Source organism: Scyliorhinus torazame, chromosome 17 (genome assembly GCF_047496885.1).
Source record: "Scyliorhinus torazame isolate Kashiwa2021f chromosome 17, sScyTor2.1, whole genome shotgun sequence".
Lineage (NCBI taxonomy): Eukaryota > Metazoa > Chordata > Chondrichthyes > Carcharhiniformes > Scyliorhinidae > Scyliorhinus > Scyliorhinus torazame.
Window position 1 is genome coordinate 186,649,453 of NC_092723.1, and position 27,697 is coordinate 186,677,149.

At 49.2% G+C, this 27,697-nt stretch overlaps 1 long non-coding RNA gene across 1 annotated transcript in view; it reads left to right on the forward strand.

The window, feature by feature from the left end:
- The window catches only part of LOC140393606 (uncharacterized), a 185,380-nt gene that overhangs the window by 157,144 nt on the left and 539 nt on the right, over positions 1 to 27,697 (forward strand). The window lies entirely within an intron of this gene.

The following is a 27,697-nucleotide window of genomic DNA, read 5'->3' on the forward strand; positions in this document are numbered from 1 at the left end:
AATGTGTGTGTGCGGCTGGGATGAGTGTGTGTGGGGAGTGTAATGTGTGTGTGCGGCTGTGACGAGTGTGTGTGGGGAGTGTAATATGTGTGTGCGGCTGGGATGAGTGTGTGTGGGGAGTGTAATATGTGTGTGCGGCTGGGACGAGTGTGTGTGGGGAGTGTAATGTGTGTGTGCGGCTGGGATGAGTGTGTGTGGGGAGTGTAATGTGTGTGCGCGGCTGGGATGAGTGTGTGTGGGGAGTGTAATGTGTGTGTGCGGCTGGGATAAGTGTGTGTGGGGAGTGTAATGTGTGTGTGCGGCTGGGATGAGTGTGTGTGGGGAGTGTAATGTGTGTGTGCGGCTGGGATGAGTGTGTGTGGGGAGTGTAATATGTGTGTGCGGCTGGGACGAGTGTGTGTGGGGAGTGTAATATGTGTGTGCGGCTGGGATGAGTGTGTGTGGGGAGTGGAATGTGTGTGCGCGGCTGGGATGAGTGTGTGTGGGGAGTGTAATGTGTGTGTGTGGCTGGGATGAGTGTGTGTGGGGAGTGTAATGTGTGTGTGGCTGGGATGAGTGTGTGTGGGGAGTATAATGTGTGTGTGCGGCTGGGATGAGTGTGTGTGGGGAGTGTAATGTGTGTGTGGCTGGGATGAGTGTGTGTGGGGAGTGTAATGTGTGTGTGCGGCTGGGATGAGTGTGTGTGGGGAGTGTAATGTGTGTGTGCGGCTGGGATGAGTGTGTGTGGGGAGTGTAATGTGTGTGTGCGGCTGGGATGAGTGTGTGTGGGGAGTGTAATGTGTGTATGCGGCTGGGATGACTGTGTGTGGGGAGTGTAATGTGTGCGTGCGGCTGGGATGAGTGTGTGTGGGGAGTGTAATGTGTGTGTGCGGCTGGGATGAGTGTGTGTGGGGAGTGTAATGTGTGTGCGCGGCTGGGATGAGTGTGTGTGGGGAGTGTAATGTGTGTGCGGCTGGGATGAGTGTGTGTGGGGAGTGTAATGTGTGTGTGCGGCTGGGACGTGTGTGTGTGGGGAGTGTAATATGTGTGTCCGGTGGGATGAGTGTGTGTGGGGAGTGTAATATGTGTGTGCGGCTGGGATGAGTGTGTGTGGGGAGTGTAATGTGTGTGCGCGGCTGGGATGAGTGTGTGTGGGGAGTGTAATATGTGTGTGCGGCTGGGACGAGTGTGTGTGGGGAGTGTAATGTGTGTGTGCGGCTGGGATGAGTGTGTGTGGGGAGTGTAATGTGTGTGCGCGGCTGGGATGAGTGTGTGTGGGGAGTGTAATGTGTGTGTGCGGCTGGGATGAGTGTGTGTGGGGAGTGTAATGTGTGTGTGCGGCTGGGATGAGTGTGTGTGGGGAGTGTAATGTGTGTGTGCGGCTGGGATGAGTGTGTGTGGGGCGTTTAATATGTGTGTGCGGCTGGGACGAGTGTGTGTGGGGAGTGTAATATGTGTGTGCGGCTGGGATGAGTGTGTGTGGGGAGTGGAATGTGTGTGCGCGGCTGGGTTGAGTGTGTGTGGGGAGTGTAATGTGTGTGTGTGGCTGGGATGAGTGTGTGTGGGGAGTGTAATATGTGTGTGCGGCTGGGATGAGTGTGTGTGGGGAGTGGAATGTGTGTGCGCGGCTGGGGTGAGTGTGTGTGGGGAGTGTAATGTGTGTGTGTGGCTGGGATGAGTGTGTGTGGGGAGTGTAATGTGTGTGTGGCTGGGATGAGTGTGTGTGGGGAGTATAATGTGTGTGTGCGGCTGGGATGAGTGTGTGTGGGGAGTGTAATCTGTGTGTGGCTGGGATGAGTGTGTGTGGGGAGTGCAATGTGTGTGTGCGGCTGGGATGAGTGTGTGTGGGGAGTGTAATGTGTGTGTGCGGCTGGGATGAGTGTGTGTGGGGAGTGTAATGTGTGTGTGCGGCTGGGATGAGTGTGTGTGGGGAGTGTAATGTGTGTATGCGGCTGGGATGACTGTGTGTGGGGAGTGTAATATGTGCGTGCGGCTGGGATGAGTGTGTGTGGGGAGTGTAATGTGTGTGTGCGGCTGGGATCAGTGTGTGTGGGGAGTGTAATGTGTGTGCGCGGCTGGGATGAGTGTGTGTGGGGAGTGTAATGTGTGTGTGCGGCTGGGATGAGTGTGTGTGGGGAGTGTAATGTGTGTGTGCGGCTGGGACGAGTGTGTGTGGGGAGTGTAATATGTGTGTGCGGCTGGGATGAGTGTGTGTGGGGAGTGTAATATGTGTGTGCGGCTGGGACGAGTGTGTGTGGGGAGTGTAATGTGTGTGTGCGGCTGGGATGAGTGTGTGTGGGGAGTGTAATGTGTGTGTGTGGCTGGGATGAGTGTGTGTGGGGAGTGTAATGTGTGTGTGGCTGGGATGAGTGTGTGTGGGGAGTATAATGTGTGTGTGCGGCTGGGATGAGTGTGTGTGGGGAGTGTAATGTGTGTGTGCGGCTGGGATGAGTGTGTGTGGGGAGTGTAATGTGTGTGTGCGGCTGGGACGAGTGTGTGTGGGGAGTGTAATATGTGTGTGCGGCTGGGATGAGTGTGTGTGGGGAGTGTAATGTGTGTGCGCGGCTGGGATGAGTGTGTGTGGGGAGTGTAATGTGTGTGTGCGGCTGGGATGAGTGTGTGTGGGGAGTGTAATGTGTGTGTGCGGCTGGGATGAGTGTGTGTGGGGAGTGTAATATGTGTGTGCGGCTGGGACGAGTGTGTGTGGGGAGTGTAATATGTGTGTGCGGCTGGGATGAGTGTGTGTGGGGAGTGTAATGTGTGTGTGTGGCTGGGATGAGTGTGTGTGGGGAGTGGAATGTGTGTGCGCGGCTGGGATGAGTGTGTGTGGGGAGTGTAATGTGCGTGTGTGGCTGGGATGAGTGTGTGTGGGGAGTATAATGTGTGTGTGCGGCTGGGATGAGTGTGTGTGGGGAGTGTAATGTGTGTGTGCGGCTGGGATGAGTGTGTGTGGGGAGTGTAATGTGTGTGTGCGGCTGGGATGAGTGTGTGTGGGGAGTGTAATGTGTGTGTGGCTGGGATGAGTGTGTGTGGGGAGTATAATGTGTGTGTGCGGCTGGGATGAGTGTGTGTGGGGAGTGTAATGTGTGTGTGCGGCTGGGACGAGTGTGTGTGGGGAGTGTAATATGTGTGTGCGGCTGGGATGAGTGTGTGTGGGGAGTGTAATATGTGTGTGCGGCTGGGACGAGTGTGTGTGGGGAGTGTAATGTGTGTGTGCGGCTGGGACGAGTGTGTGTGGGGAGTGTAATATGTGTGTGCGGCTGGGATGAGTGTGTGTGGGGAGTGTAATATGTGTGTGCGGCTGGGACGAGTGTGTGTGGGGAGTGTAATGTGTGTGTGCGGCTGGGATGAGTGTGTGTGGGGAGTGTAATGTGTGTGCGCGGCTGGGATGAGTGTGTGTGGTGAGTGTAATGTGTGTGTGCGGCTGGGATGAGTGTGTGTGGGGAGTGTAATGTGTGTGTGCGGCTGGGATTAGTGTGTGTGGGGAGTGTAATATGTGTGTGCGGCTGGGACGAGTGTGTGTGGGGAGTGTAATATGTGTGTGCGGCTGGGATGAGTGTGTGTGGGGAGTGTAATGTGTGTGTGTGGCTGGGATGAGTGTGTGTGGGGAGTGTAATGTGTGTGCGCGGCTGGGATGAGTGTGTGTGGGGAGTGTAATGTGTGTGTGCGGCTGGGATGAGTGTGTGTGGGGCGTGTAATGTGTGTGTGCGGCTGGGACGAGTGTGTGTGGGGAGTGTAATGTGTGTGTGCGGCTGGGATGAGTGTGTGTGGGGAGTGTAATGTGTGTGCGCGGCTGGGATGAGTGTGTGTGGGGAGTGGAATGTGTGTGCGCGGCTGGGATGAGTGTGTGTGGGGAGTGTAATGTGCGTGTGTGGCTGGGATGAGTGTGTGTGGGGAGTGTAATGTGTGTGTGCGGCTGGGATGAGTGTGTGTGGGGAGTGTAATGTGTGTGTGGCTGGGATGAGTGTGTGTGGGGAGTATAATGTGTGTGTGCGGCTGGGATGAGTGTGTGTGGGGAGTGTAAAGTGTGTGTGTGGCTGGGATGAGTGTGTGTGGGGAGTGTAATGTGTGTGTGGCTGGGATGAGTGTGTGTGGGGAGTGTAATGTGTGTGTGCGGCTGGGATGAGTGTGTGTGGGGAGTGTAATGTGTGTGTGTGGCTGGGATGAGTGTGTGTGGGGAGTGGAATGTGTGTGCGCGGCTGGGATGAGTGTGTGTGGGGAGTGTAATGTGTGTGTGTGGCTGGGATGAGTGTGTGTGGGGAGTGTAATGTGTGTGTGGCTGGGATGAGTGTGTGTGGGGAGTATAATGTGTGTGTGCGGCTGGGATGAGTGTGTGTGGGGAGTGTAATGTGTGTGTGCGGCTGGGATGAGTGTGTGTGGGGAGTGTAATGTGTGTGTGCGGCTGGGATGAGTGTGTGTGGGGAGTGTAATGTGTGTGTGTGGCTGGGATGAGTGTGTGTGGGGAGTGTAATGTGTGTGTGCGGCTGGCATGAGTGTGTGTGGGGAGTGTAATGTGTGTGTGTGGCTGGGATGAGTGTGTGTGGGGAGTGGATGTGCGGCTGGGATGAGTGTGTGTGGGGAGTGTAATGTGTGTGTGCGGCTGTGATGAGTGTGTGTGGGGAGTGTAATGTTTCTGTGCGGCTGGGATGTGTGTGTGTGGGGAGTGTAATGTGTGTGTGCGGCTGGGATGAGTGTGTGTGGGGAGTGTAATGTGTGTGTGTGGCTGGGATGAGTGTGTGTGGGGAGTGGATGTGCGGCTGGGATGAGTGTGTGTGGGGAGTGTAATGTGTGTGTGCGGCTGGGATGAGTGTGTGTGGGGAGTGTAATTTGTCTGTGCGGCTGGGATGAGTGTGTGTGGGGAGTGTAATGTGTCTGTGCGGCTGGGATGAGTGTGTGTGGGGAGTGTAATGTGTCTGTGCGGCTGGGATGAGTGTGTGTGGGGAGTGTAATGTGTCTGTGCGGCTGGGATGAGTGTGTGTGGGGTGTGTAATGTGTGTGTGCGGCTGGGATGAGTGTGTGTGGGGAGTGGATGTGCGGCTGGGATGAGTGTGTGTGGGGAGTGTAATGTGTGTGTGCGGCTGGGATGAGTGTGTGTGGGGAGTGTAATTTGTCTGTGCGGCTGGGATGAGTGTGTGTGGGGAGTGTAATGTGTCTGTGCGGCTGGGATGAGTGTGTGTGGGGAGTGTAATGTGTCTGTGCGGCTGCAGCTTGTCAGCCTCCCGAGTGTCAATCCCGGACCCGGCCAATCCCGCGCCGTTTCTCATTGGAATCGATTGTGTCCCACGCGGCGCCGGCGCTAACCCCTCCACGGTAGCGGAATCGGTCCGGGTGCGGCGCCAGTTTAGCTGTCGTGGAATTCCACGAATCCTGCGCCAGTGTCAACACTTAGCCTCAGGAACGGAGAATTCTACCCCGTATTTCCAGCACTTGGAGAAAAAAGTGCTGGAGGCGTGTCTCAGGCAGACCTGCAGGACAGCGAATGATAGATTCGGCAGCATCGGAATGCCCCTGTTCTTAAAAAGTAAAAATGCTCCATTGTGCCGCCCTTTATCTTGTCAATCTTAACCAAATTCTACAGTCCTCACGAGGCTACGGGACTCTGAATAATCTGTGAGCATTTTAATCGTCAATAGTCATTTCGGACATAATGCAGCTTCTCAATGATTCACTGCTAAACGATGTGTACACACTCCACAATACGTCAGGCTTAGAATAATGGTGAATAGAATCAATAATAATGCAGATATAAAAATAAGTTATTTTCACAGGATGGGTCATTCCCATTTTAACTGGAGTTGATCTCCAAAAATTCTGGAAGCGGATACAACATTGCCCAGGATTCTCCGAGCCTCCGTCGGCGCGGGGACGGAGAATGGGCGACAGACCCGCGATCGGGTCCGACGCCTTCCCGCGATTCTCCACGAACCGGGGAATTGTCGCCAATCACGTGCGCGCGGTCGACGCGCTGCCGGTCGGGGGCCATTGAAAGAGGCCCCCGCGGCGTTTCTCCGCCGGCCACTGGACGAGTTCCCGCCGGCTTGGTTCACTCATGGTTCCACCCGGTGGGTGCTCGGAGAAGCACCTGCGGACCCAGTCCGTGGCCGCCCTGGTGGGGGGGGAGGGGGGAATCGGTCACCGGGAGAGGCCTCCAGGACGGCCAAGCTCGCGACCGGGGGCCTCCGATCGGCGGGCACGCACTGTCCGGGGGGGACACCTATCTTGTTGGGGCCGGCCCGCTGTGTGGGTCCACCATGTTGCGTGGGGCCACCGCCGCAGGCCGCCGGGCGCATGTGCGGACCCACGCCAGAGATGCAGGGCTCTGTATCAACAGCCAGAGCTGCGAGGACCACTCCGGGGCCCTGCTAGCCCCTGCAAAATGGAGAATCACCCTGGACTTTCTCCAGGAAAGTCCTGAGTGATTCGTGCCCTTTTCCCGTGGCGTGGGGTCATAGCCCCATTATCAGAGAATTCCACCCCTTTTCTTTGGCTGTTTGAGAGTCTCCCTCCCCATTGGTGCCCTGCCTGGTCAGACTAGTGATTCTTGTTTTGGGATGTAGCAACTTCCTTTACCTGGTGAGTTACTTTCTCATTGCCTGCCAGATGTTCACTTGAATAGTTACTCCTTCTGGGCCTCCTTCCCAGCGTTTGTGTTAGAAGGCGAAGGGGTTCCATCGCCAAAAATCAGGATCCTCCTGTCTGGTTCGATAAAAGCACTTTCCTTGATTTTGTAGCTATCATTCCTAATTCTCCAAATAAACTGGGTGTTCCAGGGTATCAGCAGATTCATTTCCAGCTCGTTAAAGTGTTAAACTGTGATCGTCAGGACTGACGGCCGATTGGATGGCTCCGTGTAGAAAGCTGGATTAGATGAAGCAGCTGCCAATCAGAAAGCAGTCTGTTGTTAACCTTTCCAAAAACGGCCAGAGAAGGCTGCAGACACAAATCCCCACGAGGAACACAGACAAACCCCCCCTACCCCGTGTGTCTGGCCAAAGGCTTCCAAGGCAGCGCTACAATGAGATATGGGTGGGAAGAGACACATACCTCTGTCTGCACAACAAACATAACTCAACCAATTGAGCCATTTCGGTACCAAATGCGGCTGCAGAAACCAACTCTACCGAAAGTCACCAGCCATTAGGGCGGCACGGTAGCACAGTGGTTAGCACAGTTGCTTCACGGCGCCAGGGTCCCAGGTTCGATTCCTGGCTTGGGTCACTGTCTGTGCGGAGTCTGCACGTTCCCGTGAATCCCGCCCCCGCCGGTTGCCGAAGTCTCCAGCACGGAGATTCGGCGGGGGCGGGAATCGCGCCGAGCCGGTTGGCGGGGCCCCCCGCTCGATTCTCCGGCCCGGATGGGCCGAAGTCCCGCCGCTAAAATGCCTGTCCCGCCGGCGTAAATTAAACCACCTACCTTACCGGCGGGACAAGGCGGCGCAGGCGGGCTCCGGGGTCCTGGGGGGGGCGCGGGGCGATCTGGCCCCGGGGGGTGCCCCCACGGTGGCCTGGCCCGCGATCGGGGCCCACCGATCCGCGGGCAGGCCTGTGCCGTGGGGGCACTCTTTCCCTTCCGCCTCCGCCACGGTCTCCACCATGGCGGAGGCAGAAGAAACCCCCTCCACTGCGCATGCGTGGGAATGCTGTCAGCAACCGCTGACACTCCCGCGCATGCGCCGCCCGGAGATGTTTTTTCCGCACCAGCTGGCGGGGCGGAAATTCGTCCGGCGCCGTCCTAGCCCCTCAATGTTGGGGCTCGGCCCCCAAAGATGCGGAGCATTCCGCACCTTTGGGGCAGCGCGATGCCCATCTGATTTGCGCCCTTTTGGGCGCCAGTCGGCGGACATCGCGCCGTTTCCGGAGAATTTCACCCTGTATCTGAATTAGACCATGATTTTTAAAACATTTCCCAATTCCTTGAACACATATAGAAGTGTGGTCTGACTGAAGACACATTCCTCAAAACTGCTGTAAATAAACAACAGTTTTCATTGGGCGTGCGCTGATCAATCCTAAAAAAATGATTATTTGTGGTATTCACGATGTGAATAGAATAAATAATTTGTTGTCTCAAAGCCATTTTTATATTCTCTGTCAGAGATTGTTCGTGAATCCAGGGCATTCTAATTACAAGCTCAAGTTTCGCCTGTTGTCGGATAATATTTCACAATAACATTATCTTACATTTTACTCCTTGCAGTTGACAGTTTGATGAACAATAATACATTCTCAAGTAATATATTTATATATATATATTTCTCAGAGATAGATAAGTTCTTGATTAATAAGGGGATCAGGGGTTATGGGAGGAAGGCAGGAGAATGGGGATGAGAAAATATCAGCCATGATTGAATGGTGGAGCAGACTCGATGGGCTGAATGGCTAAATTCAGGTCCTATGACTTATGGTCTTATGATATATAGATGGAATACCAGGTTATGTATGTATTCAGAATTGAAGAGTTTAGCAGGATTAATACTAGTCCCAATGCCAACTCATAGATCATCAGAATAGATCAATAGGAACTAAACTGGTAATTCAGTAACTCTTTCCCCCTCCCAGTCTCAGACATTAGCCAATGTCTATACTGGCAGGCAGCGTATCTTTGAGAGTGTTGTTCCAGATGGCAGGCAGCCGAGAACAGGAACTCAATACAAGGAGAACTAACGACAGGGGGGCTCCTGTGTCCTGTTGAAGAATAGTGTACTGGCCCACTGGGACGAGCCTGCAACATTCAGAGGAAGGAATAGAAGTTGGAACATCGAAGCTTGTGACCCTAACTGTAGGAAAGTCCATCTGTGACGGAAGCTAAGACACACTTCAAAAAAACTGAAAAAGCATGTTAAGAAACCTCTTCACATTTGGGGTCAGTCTCAGAATTTCTGCTGAATGTATAATTTTACCACACCACTGATTGGTTATTGTGAAGGAAGGGATTTCTGGTGGGGGAAAGTTTGTTGGAAAAACATGTCATTGTTTTAAAGCCATGTCGCCCAATTCTCTGTCTGCACCAACCAGGCTGTGACATTAAAGGCCTCACAGAGGTTTCAAATCACCGCATGTGAGATGATCAGAAATGGGGGCAGGTCAGAGTGTGCGACCTGAATGTACGGAAGACCACATCGATCCCTGTCTCTCCTCGTGAAGGATAGCGTTGAGCTCTTGGCTTTAAAGGTTGGAATTTCAGATCAGATAGGGTGAAGGATACACACTGTGGTAGTCACCATTATTCTACAGGAATAGTGCCAGAAGACTGGAGGATAGAAAATGTTGTCCCCTTGTTCAAGAAGGGGAGTAGAGACAACCCCGGTAACTATAGACCAGTGAGCCTTACTTCTGTTGTGGGCAAAATATTGGAAAGGTTTATAAGAGATAGGATGTATAATCATCTGGAAAGGAATAATTTGATTAGAGATGGATTTCAGTAAAGCGTTTGATAAGATTCCCCATGGTAGGCTACTGCAGAAAATACGGAGGCATGGGATTCAGGGTGATTTGGCAGTTTGGATCAGAAATTGGCTAGCTGGAAGAAAACAAAGGGTGGTGGTTGATGGGAAATGTTCAGACTGGAGTCCAGTTACTAGTGGTGTACCACAAGGATCTGTTTTGGGGCCACTGCTGTTTGTCATTTTTATAAATGACCTGGAGGAGGGCGTAGAAGGATGGGTGAGTAAATTTGCAGATGACACTAAAGTCGGTGGAGTTGTGGACAGTGCGGAAGGATGTTACAAGTTACAGAGGGACATAGATAAGCTGCAGAGCTGGGCTGAGAGGTGGCAAATGGAGTTTAATGCAGAAAAGTGTGAGGTGATTCATTTTGGAGGGAATAACAGGAAGACAGAGTACTGGGCTAATGGTAAGATTCTTGGCAGTGTGGATGAGCAGAGAGATCATGGTGTCCATGTACATAGATCCCTGAAAGTTGCCACCCAGGTTGAGAGGGTTGTTAAGAAGGCGTACGGTGTGTTAGCTTTTATTGATAGAGGGATTGAGTTTCTGAGCTATGAGGTCATGTTGCAGCTGTACAAAACTCTGGTGCGGCCGCATTTGGAGTATTGCGTGCAATTCTGGTCGCCGCATTATAGGAAGGATGTGGAAGCATTGGAAAGGGTACAGAGGAGATTTACCAGAATGTTGCCTGGTATGGAGGGAAGATCTTATGAGGAAAGGCTGAGGGACTTGAGGCTGTTTTCGTTAGAGAGAAGAAGGATAGGAGGTGACTTAATTGAGGCATACAAGATGATCAGAGGATTGGATAGGGTGGACAGTGAGAGCCTTTTTCCTCGGATGGTGATGTCTGGCATGAGGGGACATAGTTTTAAATTGAGGGGAGATAGATATAAGACAGATGTCAGAGGTAGGTTCTTTACTCAGAGAGTAGTAAGGGCGTGGAATGCCCTGCCTGCAACAGTAGTGGACTCGCCAACACTAAGGACATTCAAATGGTCATTGGATAGACATATGGACGATAAGGGAATAGTGTAGATGGGCTTTAGAGTGGTTTCACAGGTCGGCGCAACATCGAGGGCCGAAGGGCCTGTACTGCGCTGTAATGTTCTATGTTCTATGTTCTATATATTGTATATATAGGATGTTGATATAGGTGCTTTACGGTAAGGTCCCTGTACTACAGGTACGGGGGTAGTTCTCTGCCTGCTGGCTCCGCCCAGTAGGCGGAGTATAAATATGTGTGCTCCCAGTACAGCAGCCATTTCGCCAGCTGCTGTAGGAGGCCACACATCTCAGTGTAATAAAGCCTCGATTGCATCCAACTCTCGTCTTTGTGTAATTGATCGTGCATCAATCACATTCTCTCTCTGCCATGAAACCATCAAATTGTGGCTGAATGACCCTCTGTCTGCAAAGTTCTGGCTGGACATTGTGGGGGAATCAAAACCCAAGCAGCTCAGGGCAGTGAGGGTGACATTCTTAAAATATATTTTTGTTGATCCAGTTCAGGAAACATCTCCATTTCAAAAGACTCAGAAAGGTTAATGGATTGGCCTTTGTCCTGGAAGTGAGATGACTCGGCGAATGCTGAATGCATCATCATTCTCTCACTCTTTTACCCAATTTATATCCAACGCATTTCTGTCTCCACTAAAACTGTGATATGGATTAATTCAGTTTATGTGTCAACTTCTGGTGGCATAGCTTTCAAACACTTAGGGGAAAGTTCTTTGAACTGTATGGGATATGTCCTGAAAGCCTTTTGTAAATAACTTCAAGTCGATCTTTAAGCAGTAGCCTCCAATCTGTGTCGGTTGCCAGCAACATCTTTCATACCTCTCACCATTATGATTTCCATTGACTTCAGTCAAAAATCAAAAAAGATTTCAAACAGGCTTCCAACTCACTCCCAATGGTTTCAAGCTGTTGCATAAAAGTAAGATCAGAGTTTGTGACACTCCGGTACACTTTTCTTTGCTAATCAATGATACTGGGAAAAGTGGGCGCAGTTTAAAATAAGAGCAAACCTGCCTTGCGCTTATGTTGAGTTCTTCACGACACATAATAATGGGGAGAAAATGATCCTCAATGTGTTGTCTGATCCCACAGAATGTTCTTGGTAAAATGATTCATTTGGTGGAATTATCCCAGGAGACAAGTCAGGAGGAGGGTGTCTGGAGCAAAGCCGGAAAAAAGTATCTGGGCTGGTATCTTGATGTCTTGCTGCCTCTTTCCGCCTCTCCCAGAGGTGAAGGACTTTGTCAGGAATCGGCGCAGCAAAGTTGGGCAAGCATTTAACGGCCATTCTCAGCTCTGTGCACCCAACTCCTAAAAAAAAGCACTTAAGATTCAGAGTTTCATTCCAGGGGCCAGGAGTGCAGAGTGTGTGTGTGTGTGGGGGGGGGGGGGGGGGGCGGGGGCGGGGGGGGGGGGGGGGTCATGGCTGCCACCCATGCAAACAGTTCGGAAACTGCCAGGGGCTGGAGGATGAGAGACGGACCTCACGATTCAGCAATTGCCCCAGCTGCGAAAAAAATACCCCTCACCTTCCCCCACCCGCTCACCCCCACACACTATCCAATGCCCCATCCATGCCATTGCATGCCCTCCACCCATCTCCCCTGGCCCTTCACATCATCTGTGACAACTTATTCCCCTCTACTCATTTCACCACGGGCCCTCTTTTAGTCCCATTTCAAAGTTTTGATAAGTACTTGAAGCAGTCAACCATTCAGTCAAGCTAGTGAAGCAAAAGGTTGGAATAAATGGGTCTTTTCCAATTGGCCGGCAGTGACTAGTGGAGTATCTGAGATCTGTGCTGGGACGCCAACTATTCACATTATATATTAATAATTTGGACGAGGGAACTAAATTCATTGTCTCTAAATTTGCAGATGATACAAAGTTGGGTGGGAGGGTGAGCTGTGAGGAGGATGCAGAGATGCTTCAGCAGGATTTGGACAGGCTGAGTGAGTGGGCACATGCATGGTAGATGCAGTACAATGTGGATAAATGTGAGGTTATTCGCTTCAGTAGCAAAAATAAGAAGTAGATTATTATTTGAATGGGTGTAAATTGAGAGAGGCGGATACTCAGCGAGACCTTGGTGTCCTCGTGCATCAGTCGCTGAAAGTAAGCTCGCAGGTACAGCAGGCAGTAAAGAAGGCAAATGGTATGTTGGCCTTCATAGCGAGAGGATTTGAGTACAGGAATAGCGATGTTTTACTGCAATTGTACAGGGCATTGGTGAGGTCACACCGGGAGTATTGTTTACAGTTTTGGTGTCCTTATCTGAGGAAGGATGTTCTTGCTATAGAGGGAGCGCAGCGAAGGTTTACCAGACTGATTCCTGGGATGGCGGGACTGTCATATGAGGATTTAGTAAGTCAGTTTAGCACAGGGCTAAATAGCTGGCTTTTAAAGCAGACCAAGGCAGGCCAGCAGCACGGGCTCAATTCCCGTAACAGCCTCCCCGAACAGGCGCCAGAATGTGGCAACTAGGGGCTTTTCACAGTAACTTCTTTTGAAGCCTCCTTGTGACAATAAGCGATTTTCATTTCATTTTCATTTCATTTCATTTCAGTTAGGATTATACTTACTGGAGTTTAGAAGAGTGAGAGGGGATCGCACAGAAACTTATAAAATTCCAACAGGAATTAGACGGGGTAGATTCAGAAAGAATGTTCCCGATGGTGGGGGAGTCCAGAACTAGGGGTCATAGTTTGAGGATAAGGGGTAAACCTTTTAGGACTGAGGTGAGGAGAAATTTCTTCATCCAGAGAGCGGTGAATCTGTGGAATTCACGTCTATAGAAAGTCTATAGAGACCAAAATGTTGTGTAATTTCAAGAAGGAATTAGATATAGCTCTTGGAGCTAAAGGGATCGAGGGATATGGGGGAAGGCGGGATCAGGGTATCGAATTTGATGATCAGCCATGATCATAATGAATGGTGCAGCAGGCACGATGGGCTGAATGGCCTCCTCCTGCTTCTATTTTCTATGTATGTTTCTGTGTAATCAAACTATCAGCTCACATGCAGCTGACTGTGTTAATGATAGGTTGTTAAATAAAATTTTACAACACTAATTTTATAATGACAATTGTCAGATTTATATGAACAGAATGAAATAGCAAGCACTCATTATTTTTTAACATTTTTTTCCAAATATTTAAAGGGTGGGAGATTTCAATATTCTGATAGGTTGATAGTTCCCTCAACAGCTCCCTTGACAATTCCAATGAGTGTGAAAGTTCCAATGGGTTTACCCCCCCCCCTTTTTCTGCACATTCGGGTTTACCTTTAACATTCCAAAAGTGCGCTTTACCTCTCCCAAAGGTGTTCTGAGACCATATCCAAAACGGTACCATCCCTCTCCAAAGAACTCTGCAAACTTTTGACCTTCTCCTGATAGGTCCAATGTGCAGAAGTCATGTTTTGGACATCTCACAAATGAAAATTGGAAAGGATGGAAGGCGGCCACACTTTAGCATGTGCAGTTATCTTTCTGAACCCGGATGCACCAAGTGCAACCCACCCCCACTCCCCCGCCCTGGGTTCAGAGGCAGGACTTCTGTATTTGAGCCTCTGCCGCCATTTTGAATAAGCCAGAGACACTCTCTGTCTGCATGAAAATGTTTGAGGAGGTTATTGAGAGAAATGCTATGATTGCATGGACTACTTGTCAATGACAGGTGGGTCACACACAGAGACTGGGACATGTCATGTGAGAGTACCTTTAAAGAATGGGTGTTTAAGAAATGTACCTTTAAGAAATGGATGTTTATCAGTGATGTCAGAGTGTGGGTGGAGCTGGGCTGTCTGTCAGCTTTTTACTTTTGTTTTAGGTTGTTTGCTGCAGGGCATGTTTTAGTTTCGTTTTCAGAGCTGGATAGCTGCAGTAACAGCCAGAAGGTGTGTGAGTCTCTCTCTCTGTAATCTAAAGAATGTAAATCAATCCTTTGGTGATTTAAAACTAATAACTGCTCTCAGTAGTGACTTTAACCTGATGTGCTTCTTTTTAAAGTTTTTTTAAAAAGTCTTCTGGATGTTAAGAGGACAGCTGAAGGATTACTTAGTGTTGTAGTCTTTGGGGGTTGTATTTGAATTAATGGTTGCTAAGATGTTCACTGTTTGTTTTTAAAAGGTTAACTTGAGTGAATAGAATAAACATTGTTTTGCTTTTAAAAATACTTTTCCATTTCTGCTGTACCACACCTGTAGAGTGGGCCGTGTGCTCCCCATACCACAATCTAGTAAAAGTTGTGAGTCAGGTGAGCTCCATGATACACTTTGGGGTTCTCTAAACCCTGGCCCATAACAGACATAACAGTGTAGAAAAGGCGAGTGCCCTATTGTTATACGTGTCAGACCCAGCGGGGGGGATGATAGAGGTTATGCGAATTTTGAGGGGGTTCGGGGATTTCTCGGGGTATAGGCTAAACATGGGGAAGAGTGAATTATTTGTGATACATCCAGGGGACCAGAGTAGAGAGATAGAAGGCTTGCCTCTAAGGAAAGTGGAAAGAAACTTCCGATACCTGGGGATTCAGATCGCTAGGAGCTGGGGAACCTTGCACAGACTTAATCTGACACGGCTGGTAGAACAAATGGAGGAGGACTTCAAGAGGTGGGACATGCAGCCTCTATCGCTGGCGGGCAGGGTGCAAGCAATTAAGGTGATGGTCCTCCCGAGGTTCTTATTTGTATTTCAATGTCTCCCTATACTAATCACTAAGACCTTTTTTAATAAAATAGACAGGAGCATCACGAGCTTCGTGTGGGCAGGGAAAGTTCCGAGAGTAAGGAGGGGGTTCCTTCAGCGTAGTAGGGACAGAGGAGGATTGGCACTACCGAACTTGGGCGATTACTATTGGGCCGCCAATGTGGCAATGATACGTAAATGGATGATGGAGGGTGAGGGAGCGGCGTGGAAAAGACTGGAGAGAAAGTCCTGTAAAGGGACGAGTTTAGAGGCGCTGGTGTCGGCGCCGCTACCGATCTCACCTAAAAAGTTTACCACGAACCCGGTGGTGGCGGCAACATTGAATATCTGGGGACAGTGGAGGCGACAGAGAGGGGTGCGGGGAGCCCTGGTGGGGTCCCCAATCAGGAACAACCATAGGTTCGCCCCAGGAAGAATGGATGGAGGATTTCAGAGCTGGTACCAGTTGGGAATTAGGAGGGTGGGAGATTTATTTATAGATGGGACTTTTGCGAGCTTGGGAGCATTGGAGGAAAAGTATAAGTTGCCCCGGGGAAATTTCTTGAGATATATGCAGGTGAGGGCATTTACTAGACAACAGGTGAGGGAATTTCCGTTGCTCCCGACACAGGGGATACAGGACAGGGTGCTTTCAGGGGTGTGGGTCAGAGAGGGTAAGGTGTCAGAGATTTATCGAGAGATGAGGGAAGAGGGGGAGGAGTCGGTGGGCGAACTAAAAGGAACGTGGGAAGAAGAACTAGGGGAGGAGATAGAGTAGGGTATGTGGGCTGATGCCCTAAGCAGGGTAAATTCCTCTTCCTCATGCGCCAGGCTTAGCCTCATTCAATTTAAGGTGCTACATAGAGCACACATAACGGGAGCAAGATTGAGCAGGTTCTTTGGAGTGGAGGACAAATGTGGGAGGTGTGGCGGGAGCCCGGCAAACCACGCACATATGTTTTGGGCGTGCCCGGCACTGGAAGGGTATTGGAAGGGAGTGACGGGAGTGATTTCGCGGGTGGTGAAGGCCCGGGTCAAACCAGGCTGGGGGTTAGCTCTATTTGGAGTTGCGGAAGAGCCGGGAGTGCAGGAGGCGAAAGAGGCCGACGTTGTGGCCTTTGCGTCCCTAGTAGCCCGGCGCAGGATCCTACTCATGTGGAAGGAGGCGAAACCCCCCGGACTGGAGGCCTGGGTAAATGATATGGCGGGGTTCATTAAACTGGAGCAGATAAAGTTTGCCCTGAGAGGATCGGCCCAAGGGTTCACCAGGCGGTGGCAGCCATTTCTCGACTACCTAGGGGAACGTTAGAGGGAAGACAGATGACCAGCAGCAGCAACCCAGGGGGAAGGGGGGGGGGGAGGGGGAGAGGGGGGGGGGTTTAGTTTAGTTTAGGTCAAAGATAAAGAGGTTTTGTTACTTGTGTATTGTTAAACATTTCTGTATTGTTATTGTTGCGTTTGCTTTGTAAGAGGGGAAAAATTGTTGTTTGGGAAAAAATTTTCAATAAAACATATTTAAAAAAAAAAGAAAAGGCGAGTGCTCTTTGGGAAGTAATTGAGGCAAGAAAGTGACATGAGCTCTGCAAGTCTGAGGTCAGCCATAAGCAGATGCACGTCTATCTGTGCAGCTACTGTGAACGGCTGCCATGTTCTTCCGATCAAAATGCACAACCTCTCCACATTGAACTTCATTTGCCACCTATCTGCCCATCCCAGCAACTTGTCTATGCCCTTTTCAAGTTCTACACTGTCTTGCTCATGGATTACAATGCTTCCAAATTTCATGTCATCCGCAATCATTGAAATTGTCCCCTGCACACCAAGGCCTAGATCATTGATATAGATCAGTAAAAGCAAGAGTCCCAATACCGACCCCTGGGGAACGCCACTACAAACCTTCCTCCAGCCTGAAAAGATCCATTAACCATTACTCTGTTTCCTATTGTTAAGCTAATTCAGTAAGTTTTAAACTGCTGGTGGACAAGGATAAGAGTGGTCCTAGGATGAATGTGCTAAATTGGGGGAAGGCTAATTATAACAATATTAGGCAGGAACTGAAGAACATAGATTGGGGGCGGATGTTTGAGGGCAAATCAACATCTGACATGTGGGAGGCTTTCAAATGTCAGTTGAAAGGAATACAGGACAGGCATGTTCCTGTGAGGAAGAAGGATAAATACGGCAATTTTCGTGAAACTGGGATAACGAGAGATATTGTAGGCCTCGTCAAAAAGAAAAGGAGGCATTTGTCAGGGCTAGAAGGCTGGGAACAGACAGCCTGCGTGGAATATAAGGAAAGTAGGAAGGAACTTAAGCAAGGAGTCAGGAGGGCTAGAAGGGGTCACGAAAAGTAATTGGCAAATAGTGTTAAGGAAATTCCCAAGGCTTTTTCACGTACATAAAAAGCAAGAGGGTAGCCAGGGAAAGGGTTGGCCCACTGAAGGATAGGCAACGGAATCTATGTGTGGAGCCAGAGGAAATGGGCGAGGTACTAAATGAATACGTTGCATCAGTATTCACCAAAGAGAAGGAATTGATGGATGTTGAGTCTGGAGAAGGGTTTGTAGATAGCCTGGGTCACATTGAGATCCAAAAAGACATGTTGGGCGTCTTGAAAAATGTTAAGGTAGATAAGTCCCCAGGGCCTGATGGGTTCTACCCCAGAATACTGAAGGAGGCTAGAGAGGAATTTGCTGAGGCCTTGACAGAAATCTTTGAATCCTCACTGTCTTCAGGAGCTGTCCCGGAGGACTGGAGAATAGCCAATGTTGTTACTTTGTTTAAGAAGGGTAGCAAGGATAATCCAGGGAACTACAGGCCGGTGAGCCTTACGTCAGTGGTAGGGAAATTATTGGAGAGAATTCTTCGAGACAGGATCTACTCCCATTTGGAAGCAAATGGACATATTAGCGAGAGGCAGCGCGGTTTTGTGAAGGGGAGGTCGTGTCTCACTAACTTGATAGAGTTTTCCGTGGAGGTCACAAAGATGATTGATGCAGGTAGGGCAGTGGATGTTGTCTATATGGACTTCAGTAAGGCCTTTGACAAGGTCCCTCATGGCAGACTGGTACAAAAGGTGAAGTCACACGGGATCAGAGGTGAGCTGGCACGATGGATACAGAACTGGCTAGGTCATAGAAGGCAGAGAGTAGCAATGGAAGAGTGCTTTTCTGATTGGAGGGCTGTGACTAGTGGTGTTCCACAGGGATCAGTGCTGGGACCTTTGCTGTTCGTAGTATATATAAATGATTTGGAGGAAAATGTAACTGGTCTGATTAGTAAGTTTGCAGACGACACAAAGGTTGGTGGAATTGCAGATAGCGATGAGGACTGTCAGAGGATACAGCAGGATTTAGATCATTTGGAGACTTGGGGCGGAGAGATGGCAGATGGAGTTTAATCCGGACAAATGTGAGGTAATGCATTTTGGAAAGTCTAATGCAGGTAGGGAATATACAGTGAATGGTAGAACCCTCAAGAGTATTAACAGTCAGAGAGATCTAGGTGTACACATCCACAGATCACTGAAAGGGGCAACACAGGTGGAGAAGGTAGTCAAGAAGGCATACGGCATGCTTGCCTTCATTGGCCGGGGCATTGAGTATAAGAATTGGCAAGTCATGTTGCAGCCCTATAGAACCTTAGTTAGGCCACACTTGGAGTATAGTGTTCAATTCTGGTCGCCACACTACCAGAAGGATGTGGAGGCTTTAGAGAGGGTGCAGAAGAGATTTACCAGAATGTTGCCTGGTATGGAGGGCATTCGCTATGAGTAGCGGTTGAATAAACTTGGTTTGTTCTCACTGGAACGACGGAGGTTGAGGGGCGACCTGATAGAGGTCTACAAAATTATGAGGGGCATAGACAGAGTGGATAGTCAGAGACCTTTTTCCCAGAGTAGAGGGGTCAATTACTAGGGGGCATAGGTCTAAGATGCGAGGGCAAGGTTTAGAGGAGATGTACGAGGCAAGTTTTTTACGCAGAGGGTAGCGGGCACCTGGAACTCCGAAGGAGGTGGTGGAAGCAGGGACGATAATGACGTTTAAGGGGTATCTTGACAAATACATGAATAGGATGGGAATAGAGGGATACGGACCCAGGAAGTGTAGAAGATTTTAGTTTCGACGGGCGGCATGGTGAGCACAGGCTTGGAGGGCCGAAGGGCCTGTTCCTGTGCTGTATTTTTCTTTGTTCTGTGTCCTTTGTTCTAATTTTGTATCCAGTTGCTACTGTCTGTTTTATTCTATGACCTATAACCTTTCTCACAAGTCTGTTGTGTGGCATTGTATCGAATGTCTTCTGAAAGTCCATGTACACTACATCAACACCATTACCCTCATCAACACTCTCTGTTACATCCTCAGAAAACTCCAGTAAGTCAGTTAAACATGATTTTCCCTTTAGAAATCCATGCCGGCTCTTCCTAATAAATCAGCAATTTTTCCATGTGACTGCTAATTCTATCCCGAATAATAAGTGTAGTGTAGGTTAGATGGCTTTTGTTTCGGTGCAACATCGTGGGCCGAAGGGCCTGTACTGCGCTGTATTGTTCTATGTTCTATTAATTGTTTCTGGAATCTTCCCTACCACTGAAATTAAGCTGACTGGTCTGTAATTGCTGTGAATACCCTGACAACCCTTTTTGAACAAGGATGTAAGGTTTGTAATTCTCCACTCCCTGGTACCTTCTCTGAATCTCGGGAATAATGGAACATTATGGCCACTGAAATTTCCATTCTCACTTCCTTGAATGCATTTCATCTGGTCACAGTCGACAAAACACTTCCTCTTTATCAAGTTTTAAACCTCTAGTGACAGAATTCCCCCCTCTGTCACCATGGCCTGGATTGCATCCAACTCCTTGGCAAAGACAGATGCAAAGTAATTCCTCAATCTAATACGCTTAATTTTTAGAAAAATGTTATTCCTTTCTCAGAGTGACAAAGGCAATGTGCAGGGTGGACAGGATGATACCTCAGCCATGCTCCCTGTCTCCATGTGTAAATTCTCTTTTTGGTCCCTATTTAGCCCTAGTTTAAACAGGTCAGACCAGGATGAAGATCTTGAACAGAGGGTTGTCTGAGATTGCCAGGCCAAGAGTGATCATCAGGTTGCCCAGGGCTGGAAGGTGCAGTCGAGATATGGGACCCCCATTCCAAGAGAGGGTTCAAGGATCAACCCCTCACCCACAGCCCATGACCACCCAGAAGCCAGGACCCTTGGGGGAACCCTCCCTCCGCAGTGTGGTAGGGCACATGAGCAACAGGCTGACTCCCTTGAAAACCCTCAGGGTCCATCACACCAGGACTGCGCTCGGCAATACTTACACCAAAGCCCGCCTGGTGTGAGGTCCCGCTGTGGCGGAAGATTCGGGATCCAGCCCATTAATTGCATTCAGATCACTGAAAATGAGCTGTTTGCATGTTCCCTGCCACAGGGCGGGAGAGGAGGCTGGAGGTGGGTCTGCCACCCACCGCTGATCCTGTTTATGTCCCGACACGGGATTCTCCACCTTGATCGAGATTCCCAATCTTAGTATCCCGTCCACGGTTTGTTGAGCCAGAGTTCCATTCTGGGACCTTCCCGTCCAGTTATAAGACCAACTGGGGTCGTGACTCTCGGAAAACCCAAAGCTCAAGTGTCCCGATCTCAAACACGGTTTGTGAAGAAGCTAAAACATCAAAGTTCTGCCCGTTGCAATTTACTCGATCTTTTCACCCGTGCTGTGTAGCAACAACTACAATTGCAGCTGGCAGGGAGTCCCAAATTTGTTTTAAATTTAACAATTCCGTGATTGCTGCTGTGCATTACTGCAGTTTCCAGGCCGGTCACAGAGATACTCTCCCCGTAACAACACACTGCTGAAAAATAAGCAATTACACTGAGCTGGTCAGATCAGAAGAGTTTCTAATTTCTGAGTAATATATCGAAATTCACCTCTTTAAAATGTGATACAGTTTTGTAATAACTGCCTGGCTAATTCTGCTTTTATATTTCAACCAATAAATTAATATTACAGATTAAACTGCGCGCTGAGGACCCAGGTTCAAATCCCGACTCTGGGTCACAACCCAAAGGTGTGCAGGTTAGGCGGATTAACCACGCTAAATTGGGGCTGTTTAGCACAGGGCTAAATCGCTGGCTTTGAAAGCAGACCCACGCAGGCCAGCAGGACGGTTCAATTCCCGTAACAGCCTCCCCGAACAGGCGCCGGAATGTGGCGACTAGGGGCTTTTCACAGTAACTTCATTTGAAGCCTACTTGTGACAATAAGCGATTTTCATTTTCATTTCATTTTCAATTGCCCCTTAACTGGGAAAAAAAAAATTGGGTAGTCTAAATTTAAAATATATATATTACAGATTAATAAGGCCATTTTAACATGCCGATATGTTGGTTATACAAACCAGGGGTGTTTCAAATATATAACCTGGTCTGAGATATTTAAAAGCTCAAGTTTTTTCCCCCAATTTTCGACACATTATTGGATTCCCTCGGCATTGTCCAAATTCATTTTGTGAAACTAAAAACAGAGATTTATTGGATGAAAAGGATAGGTCGAATGTCAAACAGCCCTGACTAATCTCAGTTTAGTTTTGAGCGGTGACGGAAATGTAAAATTGCTCCCCGTGCTATTACCATTTTGGGTGTTAAATGTAACGTAAGGATTCCCTTTAAATAATTCAATTTAGGTTCCTCCTGATGGAGGTTTTAAACCTTATTTATTTACTTTCACCATCTCGTAAAAGATGCTTGTCTTTATTTTATTTTGACTATTCTGTTTCTATTCATTGATCTCCATTTCCTTTTCTTTCAGCCTTCTCTCATCCAGGCTCTGTAACATAACATCTGCAGAGACCTAGCCAATATATGTGCTCTCCATATCACTATAGCAACAGAGAACTGGGAGCAGTTACTGTAAACTTGAAAATATGATTCCACCAGCCGCCCATAGTACCCTGGCCAGGTTGAAATCTTTCCCTGAATTTTAAGTAGGTTAGAGATGTTATACTTTTAAGCCTAGCTCCGAACACCATAGCAACTAAAATGAAGCAATAAATCACCTTAATGGTAGCTTTCAGAGTATTGTTCAGAATGGATCAATTCCGATCATACAAAGAGGCAAGTTTTTATGCCTGGTCACTGATAAGCATGGATATCCTGGGAATGTGAAGGCAAACAGGGAAATTGTGTGAAAATACCTTCCGATAAATAATCTTGCCTGGGCAAATAATTTCTCATGGAACACAAGATGATCAGCCATCGCAAAAACTCTCTTATATCACAGCTGTGGGGTTCAGGGGGGGGGGGCGTCTTTCCAGAAATATTGGTACTGGATCTCCTAAAAACCTCTGAAGGAAATCATCCTCTATTTTAACCCCACATCCTCGTGCAGTCAGCAGGAAACTCACCCACAGGGAAAGCTATGAATAAAGATGTGGGCAAGTGGGTTGTTATTCATTTTGTCCGGTGCGAGTAGATGTAGCTCTTTTCACATAAAAACATCCGAAATAGACCATTCGGCCCCTTGAACCTGCCCCACCATTCAGTAAGATAGTGGCGGATATGATTGTGGCCTTAACTCCTTAACCCTTAGGAACACAGGAACTGGAGTAGGCCATTCGGCCCATCGAGCTGCTCCACCATTCAGTACTTCGATGTCTTTCACACCCACTATCCCATGACCCTTCACATTATTGTGAATCAAAAATCTATTGATCTCTACCTTAAACGCTCTCTTTCTTAAAATAAATTTAGAGTGCCCAATTCCTTTTTTTTGTCTACCTAACGGGCAATTTCAGTGTGCCCAATTCGCCTAGTCTTCACATCTTTGGGTTGTGGAGGTGAGACCCACGCAAATGTGCAATGAGAATGTGCAAAACCTTAATCGCACTCAGCGACCGAGCTTCCACAGCCTCTGGGGTAAAGAATTCCAAAGATTCACAACCCTCTGAGTAAATAAATGTCTCCTTATCCCGGCCCTAAGTGGCTTCTCCTTTATTTTGAAAATGTGCCCCCTGGTTCCAGACTCCCCAGCTCGGGGAAACATCTTACCTGCATCTACCTGTCTATACCTTTTGGTATTTTGTCGATTTCAATTAGATCACCTCTCATTCTTCGAAACTCCAGAGAATACAGGCCCAGTTTTCCCAAATCTCTCTTCATACGACAATCCCATCAACCCTGGAACAAATCCAGTGAAACCTCATAACGCTCCCTCCACGGCACGACTATCCTCCCTGAGGTAAGGGGACCAGAATTGCACCCCGTACTCCAGTACTTGGGCCTTCACTCCCTTGTCAATCATTGCATCTGTCTCATTCGATCTTGAATATATTCAATGATCCAACTTTCACTGCTCTCTGGGGCCGAGCATTTCAGAGTTCAACAAACCTCCTCATCTCTTAAATGGGAGATCCCCCTTATTCTTAAACTGTGCCCGCATCCCATTAATGAACAATCCTTTTGCATCGAAATCACCCAAGTCTCTCCTCATTACCGTTGTATACTTTTACAATTCCTCACTCAGCTATTGATTTGCGGAAAGAAGCAATTAAATATCCAGTCAAACATGCCCACTGGTACGACACATTGACGTCTCTCTCCAAGGCCGCTGAAGGATGTGGCACCTAGAATCCATTCACTAACTATTAGTTATTCAACAATCAAACTGGCAACAACAGTGCAACCTGGATTTAATTTCAGATATTAGATGGATTCACCATCTGGCAGAGTTGAGAGAAATGGATGTTCATGCTATAATTATTGGGATATTTTATCAACAATTGATTAGTCACAGGAGTCTAGTGTCACTTTCAGCTATAGCTCCTCCTCTATCAGGCTGGCAAGAGGAATGAAACGGATATTTGAGCAAAAGCCACTACAATCCTTCTCAGTCTCTGTGCGTCTATTTTGCACCTTATTGATTCAGAATTAACTACTTACAGGAAAAGTGATAGTGCGTGTGTGGGCTTGCCTGGTAGCTGTGAGGGTTCAGTCAACCTTTTAGTAGATTATCAAATCACGAAATATGAACCTGACCCGTTCTTTCGTCTTTCATTGATATTGTTTCACTGGAAACAAATGCTCCTGAAGCTGGTAAGGCAAACCGATTGGCAATCAGTTGATCACCCATCAATCTTATCTTGCCAGTGCCAACACAATGCTCTTTCTCAAACCCGTCCTCATGAAAATTCAATTTAAAAATAGTCAAGTGGCTAAACCAAAGTGATCTTTTTCCCCATGGGCTGAATCAGAAGTGGGCACTTATTACAATTAATTTAAATAACATCCTACCTGACAAACCGAATTGTTAGAGAAATTCAAATATGCTTTCATTCAGCTTTAGGTTTCAATAAATGGTGATAGAATGCCAAAGTGTAAAAAGACAACTGTCATCTCATTTTATTTGACCCATTTCCCAATTCCCCCCCCCCCCCCCCCCACCCCCCCCCATCATGGTCTTCAAGGACACACGTTCCAGGCAGTGGCTAAGGTGCTAGCTGGTGATCAACGTCCCACAGACATTGCTGATGCCGCTGTGTGGATGGTGAGGGATGCGAAAGCATGATGCGAAATAGCATCCGGACACACTCCGCTGGGATGCTGCAGTGGGTTTGAAGAAACAATTATTCCACAGTTTCACGGTGCATTTTTGCACATGTTCACAGAGCAACAAATGTTGTTGTTATGCCCAGCGACAGTGATTCTTGTGTCGGAACCTCATCACTGCGTTCGGCAATAGTGCAATGAATGAGCAACTTGCAGCTTGACTCTGTTAATATCACAACATATCAACAGCAAGGTGGTTAATTGTCCTTCCAGAATAACTATCATTCTGTCTCATTCTCTTTGGCTTCCTGTTGTAATATGAATACCCTGAATGGAGCAGCCTTGAGGACGTTTCTTTCACTTCTTCCGACAAGAGGTTTTGATGGGGTATAGAACCTGTCTCCAGTGGCTGGAGGGTTAGTGACAGGAGGTCACAGATTTGATATAATTGGCAAAAGAACGGAGGGGAGATTAAGAATTTTTTTTGTAATGCTACTGGCCATGATTTACTGACCACTCTGCTGTTTGGTTTTCGCTGGCGGAGGCGGCCTCTACCAGTCCCACCGTTGTCAACGGGATTACCCTTTGACTGCACCCCTCACCGCTGGGAAACCCGTGCCCTGGCGTGGGACCGGAATTCCTGCTGGCGTGAGCAGCCTGCAAATCCCGCCCCTTGAGTTAACCTGATTTAGAAAGCACTGTCTGGAAGTGTCATGGCAGTAGATTCAATAATAGCTTTCAAAAGTATATGAGTAAACATTTGGAAGGGAAAAAGTTGCAAGGCATGAGGAAAGCGTAGGCGAGTGTGGCTATTTAGAAAGCTCCTTTATACGGCCAGAACAGGCAGCATGACCCAAAGGTCATCCCTCTATACTATATAAATCTATCAATTCATTAGACGCAAGAATCATAGTTATAACAAAGAACAAAGACAAGTACAGCACAGGAACAGGCCCTTCGGCCCTCCAAGCCCGTGCTGACCATGCTGCCCAACTAAACTACAGACTTCTATACTTCCTGGGTCCGTATCCCTCTATTCCCATCCTATTCATGTATCTGTCAAGGTGCCCCTTAAATGTCACTATCGTCCCTGCTTCCACCACTTCCTCCGGCAGCGAGTTCCAGGCACCCACTACCCTCTGTGTAAAAAAAACTTGCCTCGTACATCTCCTCTAAACCTTGCCCCTCGCACCTTAAACCTATGCCCCCTAGTAATTGACCCCTCTACCCTGGGGAAAAGCCTCTGACTATCCACTCTGTCTATGCCCCTCATAATTTTGTAGACCTCTATCAGGTTGCCCCTCAACCTCCGTCGTTCCTGTGAGAACAAACCGAGTTTATTCAACCGCTCCTCGTAGCTAATGCCCTCCATACCAGGCAGCATCATGTACAACAGGCTATTTAGACCATCAATATCACCCCAGCCCCTTACAGAACAATCCAGTCAGTCCCATTACCAACTGCTCAAACACCCTCCAGTGTCTCTTCAATTTCCTTTTGAAATCACTGGTCGTTTCCATTTCCATTGTGCTTTTGGGCAGCGGGTTCAGGTCATTACCACTTGCTCATGTAAATGTAACTTATAAAAAAGTTCCTCTTCATATGCCCCCTACATCTCTTCTTACATCTGTGCCTCCTGGTCCTAATGCCATCAACTAATGGAAGAGTTTTCGCTTATCCTCTACCTTATCCATGCCTGTCAGAATCTTGTACATCTCTATCAAATCCACCCACAATCTCCTTGCTGCGAGGAGAACCCTGAATTCCCCCGCCTAACCCTGCAGCTAAAATCCTCCATCCCTCAAACCCTTCCGCTCAATTTCCCCTGCGACCTCTCGAGGTCACTCACTTCCTTTCTAAAATGTGGTGGCCAGAGTTGCAATACTCTAGCTGGAGCCTAACCACAGCTTTATAAAGTTTCAACGTAACTTCCCTGCTTTTGTGCTGAGTGCTTTTAGTTATGAAGTCGAAGATTCCATTTGCTTCACGAACCGGCCCCTCGCTATGTCCGCCCACTTTCAGAGATGGATGCACGTACCCGCATGTCCCTCTGTTCCTGCACACTCTTTAGAACTGTGCCTTTAAGTCGAGATTTCCTCTCCCCATACCTTCCACCCAAATGTATAATTTTGAACTTGCAAAAGTCTCCGGCTGTGGCCGGGATTCTCCCCTACCCGGCGGGGCGGGGGGGTCCCGGCGGGGCGGGGGGGTCCCGGCGGGGCGGGGGGTCCTGGCGGGGCGGGGGGTCCCGGCGGGGCGGGGGGTCCCGGGGGGCGGGGGGGTCCCAGCGGGGCGGGGGGGTCCCCGCGGGATGGAGTGGCGGGAACCACTCCGACGATGGGCCGACCCAAAGGTGCTGAGATCCGCACCTTTAGGGGCCATGCCTTCACCATGAGGGGCTAAGCCCGCGCCAAAGTGGCTGACGCACCGCCGGCCGGCGGGAAAGGCCTTCGGCACCACGCCAGCCGGGGCCAAAAGGACTTCGCCGGTCGGCATGCGCGTGAGTGTCAGCGGCTGCTGACGTCATCCCCGCGCTTGCGCAGGGGGGGTGTCTCTTCCGCGTCAGCCATGGTGAAGGCTATGGCTGAGGCGGAGGGAAAAGAGTGCCCCCACGGCACAGGCCCGCCTGTGGATCAGTGGGCCCCGATCGCGGGCCAGGCCACCGTGGGGGCATCCCCCCGGGGCCAGATCGCTCCGCGTCCCCCACCCCCAGGACCCCGGAGCCCGCCCGTGCCGCCTAGTCCCGCCGGTAAGAGAGGTGGTTTAATTCCATCACGGGCCGGAGAATCGCCGGGGTGGACGGGGGGGGTACCAACCGGCGGGGCGCGATTCCCGCCCCCGCGGAATATCCGGTGCCGGAGAATCCGGCGGGGTCGGGATTCACGCCCCCCCCCCCCCCCCCCCCGGCGATTCTCCGACCCGGCGGGCGGGGGGTTGGGGGGGGGGGGGTGGTCGGAGAATCCCGCCCTAATCAGAGACTAAACCTAGAAGATGAGATTCCACCGGAGCTGAACCA